Below are 8,757 nucleotides of genomic sequence, written 5' to 3'. Positions count from 1 at the left end.
GAAGATTCTTAGGAATAGGATCTGCTCACATCTGGAAAAGCATATGAAAGATTTGGATGAAAATGTCGGTGGGCTGATTAGTAACTTTGCAGATGACACAGAAGTTGGTGGGTTTGTGCATAATGAAGAAAGTTGTCAAAGGATTCAGCAGGATAAAGATCAGTTGGAAACATGGGCAGAAAAATAGAAGGTGGATTTTAATCCAGAAAAGTGTGAAGTGTTGCACTTTGGGAGGTCAAATTTAAGAGGAAAGCATACAGTAAATGGCAAGACCGTCACGACCATTAATGTACAGAGAGATCTAGGGGTGCAATTCCATTGTTCCTTGAAAGCAGCAACACAAGTAGACAGGGTGATAAAGAAGGCATACGGCATGCTTGCCTTCATCGATCAAGGTGCTGAGTATAGAAGACAGAAAGTCACGTTGCAGCTGTATAAAACTCTAGTTAGGCCACATTTGGAGTATTGTGTGCAGTTCTGGTCACTGCATTACAGGAAGGATGTGAGGCTTTGGAGAGGATGCAGAAGAGGTTCACCAGGATGTTGCCTGGATTAGAGAGTTTTAGCTATGAGGAGAGGTTGGACAAACTTGGATTGTTTTCTCTGGAGCATCGCAGGCTGAGGGGCAACCTGATTGAAGTACATAAAATCATGAGAGGCATAGACAGGGTAGATAGTGTTTTTTTCCAGTATGGAAATGTCAAATACTAGAGGGCATAGCTTTAAGAAGAGAGGGGGGATCGTTTAAAGGCAAGTTGTTTTACGCAGTGGTAGATGACTGAAACATGCTGTCCAGGGGAGGTGGTGAAAACAGATATGACAGCAACATTTAAGAGGCATTTAGACAGACAAATGAACAGGCAGAAATTGGAGGGATGTGGACCCATGTGCAGGTAGATGTGCAGTTTAAGTTGGCATCATGGTTGCTACAGATATCTTTGGCCAAAAGGACTGTTCCTGTGTTGTATTGTTCTTTGTTCAATAAATGTAGAAGAATGGGTGATAACCTCATTGCAACATACAAAATTCAAATATTCAGTTTGGAAGCCAATGAAGTGGTTGGGACAGTCTTGGGAGGAGAGCACATTTCAGGTTTAGTGTCTCTCGTTCTTGCTGGAAAGCTTCCAGTTTGCACTGAATATGACCAGTAACAACACTGAGGGCCAACATGATCATTGTTAGCCTTCCTATGAGCTTTGGGCTATTTTCACATGACATGCAGTACAGTAACACAGCTAGTAAGATCCAGGTTCGACCTGACCTCATTCTGTAAATTATGGTATTTCAAGTGCTCATCTTTCTAAATGTGTTGAGAATTTACACTCTTTTTCATTCAGTGAGTTCGAGACTCTGACTAATCTATGGATTAATTTATTTCCCTTAACTTCCCTATAATTCCACTACCAAATACTCCAAAATATGCCCAATTAGTGATGTTTTGGTTAAGAGAAATTGTTATTTTTAAATTTATTAATTTGGTAAAGTCAGTGCTGTTATAGTTGTAACTTAATCTATTACATTTTTGGGGGAAAAATAAGGTATTTATTTCCTCAGACACAAAATTAGATGAAGTTTTGAGTATAATTTATAACTACTACTATAAATATTTCATTATCAGGTTAGCACATGCAAATACATAAAATATTAGTGACATTCAATGTTCCCCTCCTCACCTCCTTCCCCTTATTCCATGGTCCACTGTCCTCACCTATCAGATTCCATCTTCTTCAGCCCTTTGTCACTTCCACCTATCACCTCCCAACTTCTTACATCATTCCTACTCTCCCCCTCCCTCACCTGCCTATCATCCCCCTCACCTGCATCCACCTATCGCCCACTAGCTCTTCCCCCACCCCTTCCCCTAACCTTTTTATACTGGCCATCTCCCTTCTTTCTTTCCAGTCCTGATGAAGGGTCTCAACACGAAATGTCGACTGTCTATTTCCCTCCATAGATGCTGCCTGACCCACTGAGTTCCTCCATCACTTTGTGTGTTGCCTCTGAATGAGAAGTCCCTTTCTATAAACATGAGTTGATATGTCCAGAGTGTTACCCCAGTGCAGTACCGAAGGAGTACGATACAGTTGGAGTTGCCGCCTCTCAGGTGAGACATAAAACACAGATCTCTGCCTGCCTTCTAAATTCCGTTAAAATACCCTATAACACACCTTGGAAAAAAATTTATCCCTGGTGTCTTAGCCATCCTTGATCCCACAAGAAACATCACTTCGATAAATCAGCTGATTATATTTCTGTGGAAAGATGCTGTCAATCATGCTACATTACAACAGTGACTTTGCTTTGGAGGCATGTTTAACTCCTGTGTGACCAAGCATGCTATGAGAGACCATGGGACTCTTGTTTAAAGCAACATTAAAAAATGCAAGCTCCAAATTGAAGAAACTATGAGGAAAAAGTTCTTTCCATTCACAGCAAGATTTACCCAAGGACAGAATTTATGTCATCCATTTTCTCCACAGTTTGACTCTCTGTAAACTTTCAGTAGAGTAGGAGCTTTTCAAGGTGCTGATAAACTCACAGCTTTTCCTCATCAAAACAACTCTTCAGTGAAAATTGATGACACAGGACTAATTGGGTTACAATGTATGGCCGCATAAAGGATAAACTGGACACAGAAGGGACGAACACAAAATGGGCGGGGTTATATCAATCAATTGTTAAAGGTGTATTATTATGAAAACAGGGTTCTGGGACAAATTTAGATAGTGTGAAAAGAATCCACAGACAGATCTATCAACCTGTCCAGATGGGGGCCAACACTGGGCTGAGTTGTGTACTGAGTCAGAGTTGGAGTTAATTGCATTGCAGCAAAAAATACATTTAGTTAAGAGTTAAAAGCTGTGTATGATTGTTGAAGTACAAAAGCTGTAACAGGGCATGGCACTTGTATGATAATCTATAACATTTCTGATAATGCTTTATCATATAATTTTTCTTCAGTTGTTGGCAATATCTTATGTTATTTGTAGTATTTTACTTTATATTAGTAGTAGTGTTGATTAGTTTCAATAAACTTTTAAAAATTGTTCTGAGTTATGTTACTCTATGAGTCCTGACTAGCTTCACCCAACCAAGACAGGTTCAGGGCTGAACACATGATAGGTGTCCGGGAAACAAAGGACTGCAGATGCTGGAATCTTGATGAAAGAACAACAAGATGCTGGAGGAACTCAGCAGGTCAGGCAGCATCCGTGGAGAAAAGCAGGTGGTCAACATTTCGAGACAGGACCCTTCTTCAGGACTGAAGATAGAAAATGGGGAAGCCCAATATATAGGAGGGAAAAGCAGAGCAGTGATAGGTGGACAAAAGAGGGGAGATGGGGTGGGCACAAGGTGGTGATAAGTAGATGCAGGTAAGAGATAGTGATAGGCAGGTGTGGGGAAGGAGGGGAGAGCTGATCCACCAAGGGATGGGTCAAAGGTAGGGAGGCAGACGGCATGGGAGGAGGGGAGGAGAGGAAAAGGAGAGAGAAGAAAAAAAATGGCGAGGAGAAAAAAAGAGAAGAGGCTAGGAAAGGAAAGTGGCAGGAACAACAAATTCTCCCATTTTAAGTAAACCAACCCCCCCCTCCCCCCACCTAGCCTATCTTTTTCACTCCTCGCCATTTTTTTCTCTCTCCTGCCACCTGCCTCCATACCTTTGACCCATCCCCTGGTGGATCTGCTCTCCCCTCCTCCCTCACATTTGCCTATCACTATCTCTGACCTGCATCTACCTATCACCATCTTGTGCCCACCCCACCTCCCCTCTTTTGTCGACCCATCACTGCTCTGTTTTCCCCCCTTTATATATTGGGCTTCCCCTTTTCCTACCTTCAGTCCTGAAGAAGGGTCCTGTCCTGAAACGTTGACCGCCTGCTTTTCTCCACAGATGCTGCCTGGCCTGCTGAGTTCCTTCATCATAGGTATCAGGTTTCTACAGATACCTTGTTGGCAGTAAAGAACTTACAAATGCTTACAGGTTAGAAATGCAGATTGTTCCGCATAGTTAAAGAACCAGAGAAGCAAAAGCTTCATTGAATTAAATTTATAAGTACATTTCAACATGGATAACAAACTACCATTTTGCTATCTTATGGCAAAATAAGACTGGGTCGATGTTATATTGAATGAAAACAGCTCCAGGTATTGCTGAGGTTGTTCACTAAAGACAGTCAGACTGTGCAGAAAACAGATAATGTAAATTGTGTCCTTTTCTCTTGTCTCTGCGATACTCAATGGTTCTACACTTACATAATGCATATCTGTAAAAGGGAATATTAATTGCCCATTCAAGTCGATATTCTTCCTTTCCTTCCCCAAGCCAAGAATTAATTATATTCTTTATACTTTTGTGTGTCAACATATGAACATATACTTAAGTTACGATATGCCAACAAAGTAAGTTCACATGCTATTCAGTTTTAAAGATTAATGCATTTGATGCTGCAGCTGGTGCCTTTTTATGGAAGCTCAGGCTATCAGATTTTGAACTTCACTTTAGTTACTTTTGAGAGCTAATGTACATTTTGCTGATTGCATGTTTCACTTTCAATATAAGTTTGTAGGCAGATAGGCTTTTGGTTATAAACTTTTCTTTGTTATATTTTCTTTACAAAAGGTGAATTTTATTATATCGGATAAAGATATAATAGAACCTTAGAGTGTTGTGTTACTGCAGTGAGATTAATCAAACTGAGAGAAACTAAAAAAGGCAATTCTCCAGTGACTTTCTGGAGAGAAACATGGACAGGAGCCCAGAGCCAGGGCACACACTTGTCTCAAAGGCCACAAGAGGCACATCAAGAATATAACAGGGATTAGAAATAAAAAAAATCAAGAACTTGACATGTCCTGGTAATAGTATGTATAAAATATCCCTTTTTCTGCAACATCAGTCAGTGATCTTATCAATTGATGGGCATAGGTACAACTTTCATTGCCAAAGGGACATTTTGCCATTGTTATTCTGTATTGTGTTCTGGCTGATCAAATTTCTTTTGCTTATTTATATGTATGCACATCTAAGAAGAATACAAAATAAGAAATGAGAAAAGAGCTTAATTTTAGATGAAAAGTCAGCCAGGGGAATTCTGAACAAAAGTTCTTAATTTAAACATGTTCGATAGGTGTATGGTATCAATTTAAACCGGGACTATCCAGATTTCAGTCGAATCTTGAAAGCGGAGAAATCTATGATACAGAAGGTGGTAATTCGACTCGTTTGGAGGCTGATCAACATATATAAAGCTCTATAGATTAGGGTATTTCAAGTGCTCATCTTTCTAAATGTATTGAGAATTTACATTCTTTTTCATTCACTGAGTTCCAGACTCCCACTAATCTTTGGATTAATTTATTTTCCTCAACTTCCCTATAATTCCACTTCCAAATACTCCAAAATATGCCACCAACACCCCCCCCCGCCCCCAGTGAGTGATGTCTTAGTTAAAAGAAATAGTTTTAAAATTTATTAATTTAGTACAGTCAGTGCTGTTATATTTGTAATTTAATCTATTAAATTTTTGGGGGGAAATGATACTTATTTCCTCAGGCACAAGTTTATATGAAGTTTTGAATATAATTTGTAACTAATACTACAAATATTTCATTATCAGGTTAGCTTATGCAAATATATAAAACTTTAGCAATGTTCATTTGCATGTTCAGATAAAGTCAAATATATTCCAATGTGACAAAGAAATCCTTCATACAATGGATTACTTCTACTGTCAGGTAACAGGATTGTTTTGGAACGTGTTACTAATCTTCCATCTCCAATATTGTGCCAAAACAGAAGTAAGCATACATCAAACATGTAAAAACCCTTCAAGTTCTGAAATTTATTTGCTCTTTTCCAATTATCTTCATGATGACATTAAAGCTCCTTTGTCCAATAAGCAATTATAACAAATTATATTTTTATAATTTAAAATAAATTAAAATGCCCATTGTTTTCTTAAAATTCTTTGTAATTTTCTTTCCTCTTAGATGGTAATTTTTTCATTATATTTTACCAATAAATCCTGAATTTAGCTCCAAATATGCTGATCGTAGTTCACCACCATTTTATTGTTCATTAATGCTGAAAATAACTTGTTGGAACGTGTGAAAACAGCCAAGTGATGTGTTCATATCATTGCATTTGAATCAAGATTACATTTTTGTTCAAAGTGCTCAATATGAACTAAAGTAAAAAACCACTGATACTGGAAAACTAAGATGGAACAGAAAATGCTGGAAATTCTCAGGCAGCCACTGTGGAGGGAGAAACAGAGTTATTATTTCAGGTCAATGAACTTTCATCAGAAAGATCTGTTTGATCCATCGCATCAATCTGTTTTAAAATCATTTTGTGTTAATAGGTATTCAAAAAGATTACACTAACTTCAATCAAAATCAGTTGCTCTCAGTGTTTTGTCTGATTTATAGCTCTGCAAATGCTTTTGAGTAATGTGTGAATTAATTTAAAATTTAGATCACTGTAGATCATGGGAGAGCAGCTTCAAAGGAGCAGTCCCCTGTTTTACTTGTTAAATGTGCAGTAATATTTTGAGAAAACCAACCATAGTACCAAAGAAGATTATTGCATGATTTTGGGTGGTAATAAGGTAGGAATAGGTCCAACAACGTTTTTATCAAGTCTTTAGCACCCACTGGAAAGATGTTACAACAATCAATGTATCTTTCTCTATATGGCCCATTTAATAGTGAACAAAGGTAACACAGCCAAATAACAATATGGCACTGTGGCTATGAAGAAAATTAGCATCCCTCTGTATGTAGGAAGTTTGAATACTTTCATTTTCCTTCTGTGATGGTGCACTAGATTTATTAGCAATAAAGAAGCTTTGCAAGGCATCCTGTCAAGAAGTTTTATCCACTTGTATGTTGTCTCAGGACACCCACAAAACGAATACTTCTTCCTCAGCTGACAAAGACCGCAAAATGAAACTGCAATGTTAAACTGCATAGATGTGTTCTATCATGCTCTCTTCCTGCTTCTTTGGTTTGATTTGTATGTGGCCTTCCCCATGTTTTAGTGCAGGATTAAAGAAGGCAATCTGCCCATTCATTTTTTGACAAGAAAATACGTTTTAGGTGCTTCTCTTACACCACAGACAGTCTGCCGTAAGTAAACTAGCCTCACGTTGTCATCAACAGTGTGGACTATGTCAGGACAGCATGAGTTGATGGGTTTGACCCAGAATAAAATTATTTTCTAGCTTTATTTTAGACAGTACAGAATAACAACGGAATAGCAAGTATTGGACATCTGGACTATTGGAGAGGTTGAAGAGCCTGGGAATGTTTGCTCTGAAAAGAGGAACGTTATTCCAGTATTCAAGACTCTTAAGGAACTATAACAAGAACTTCCATTTATATTGGAGCTTTAATTTGAAAAGAAGTCCTAAGGCACTTTAGAGGAATATTATCAAATAAAGAATAATGTTGAATACATTAGGAGTGATTAAGGTAGATGACAAAAAAAGAGATGGGTTTAAGGAACAGCTTAAAGGTGGAAAGAGGTTGAGAAGTGGATAGATGAAGATACATAGAAACACAGTAGAGTAGGTTGCTTCGCAGCTGGATCTTGTTCTGTCTTTCAAAGACACGATGGTTGATCTGTGACTTAAAACATCATCTACACACTTCTTTCCCTTATTCCCGATATCAATGGTTAATAAAAATCTAACAAATTCATATTTAAAATAAACAAGTAACCCAGAAACAACTGTTACTCATGGAAAAGATTTGCAAATTTCAGCCACCCTCTGCACGTAGATCTGTCTCCTAACTTTACATCTGAAAGCACTGGCTCTAATATTTCTACAATACTCACCATTCCTAGAATGACCAACTAGCAGGTTATAGTTTACTTATATCTATCCAACCATTCTCTACAATTTCGTGAAAATCCACTAAATCACTCTTTAGCTTTCTAAATCACCACAGGAGTTCCATAAGGTGGTGTTCTATGTTCAACCATCTTAAAGTGCTTCCATCATAAAGTCAGAAGTGGAGATGTTTGCACAATGTTCAATTCATCTCCTCAGTAAATGGAGCATCCATGCCAGCACACATCAAACCCTGAATAACATTCAGACATGGGCATTTGTATTACAATGTGCCATGCAATAACCTTCTCCAACAAGAGAGTCCTACCCTTGACATTCAATAGTATTACCATTGCCAAGTCCCCTGCCATTAGTATTCTTGGAGTCACAATAAACAAGAAACTCCACTGGACCAGTCATATGAATACTATGACAAGAGCTGGTCAGAAAATGAGTATACTGTGGTGGGTGACTCACGTCCTGACATCCCAAAGCCTTTCCGCTATCCACAAGACACGACAGGAGTGTGATGAAATATCCTTTGCTTGCCTGGATGAGAACAGGGCCAATACTCTGAAAAGGTTGGCACCACCCTGGACAAAGCAACCCATTTGATTGTCATCCCACCAACCATCCTAAATATTAATTCCCTCCACCACCAGTGCACAGTGGCTGCCAGTTTTGCCATCTACAAAATGCACTGCAGTTGCTTGCCCAGGCTATGCTTACAGGACCCCCTGTATCTGCAACTTCCACCACATAAAACGACAAGGGTAGTTGGTTCATGGGAACCTGTGGGTTCCTCTTTAAGGTACACACCATCCTGACCTGTAAATGTATCACCATTCCTTCATTATCACTGAAGATAAATCCTGGAACTCCCTACCTAACATAACTGTGCAAGAACCTTCAGCAGAAG

This window comes from Pristis pectinata, chromosome 13 (genome assembly GCF_009764475.1).
Source record: "Pristis pectinata isolate sPriPec2 chromosome 13, sPriPec2.1.pri, whole genome shotgun sequence".
Taxonomy (NCBI): Eukaryota; Metazoa; Chordata; class Chondrichthyes; order Rhinopristiformes; family Pristidae; genus Pristis; species Pristis pectinata.
This window is presented reverse-complemented; position numbering follows the sequence as displayed.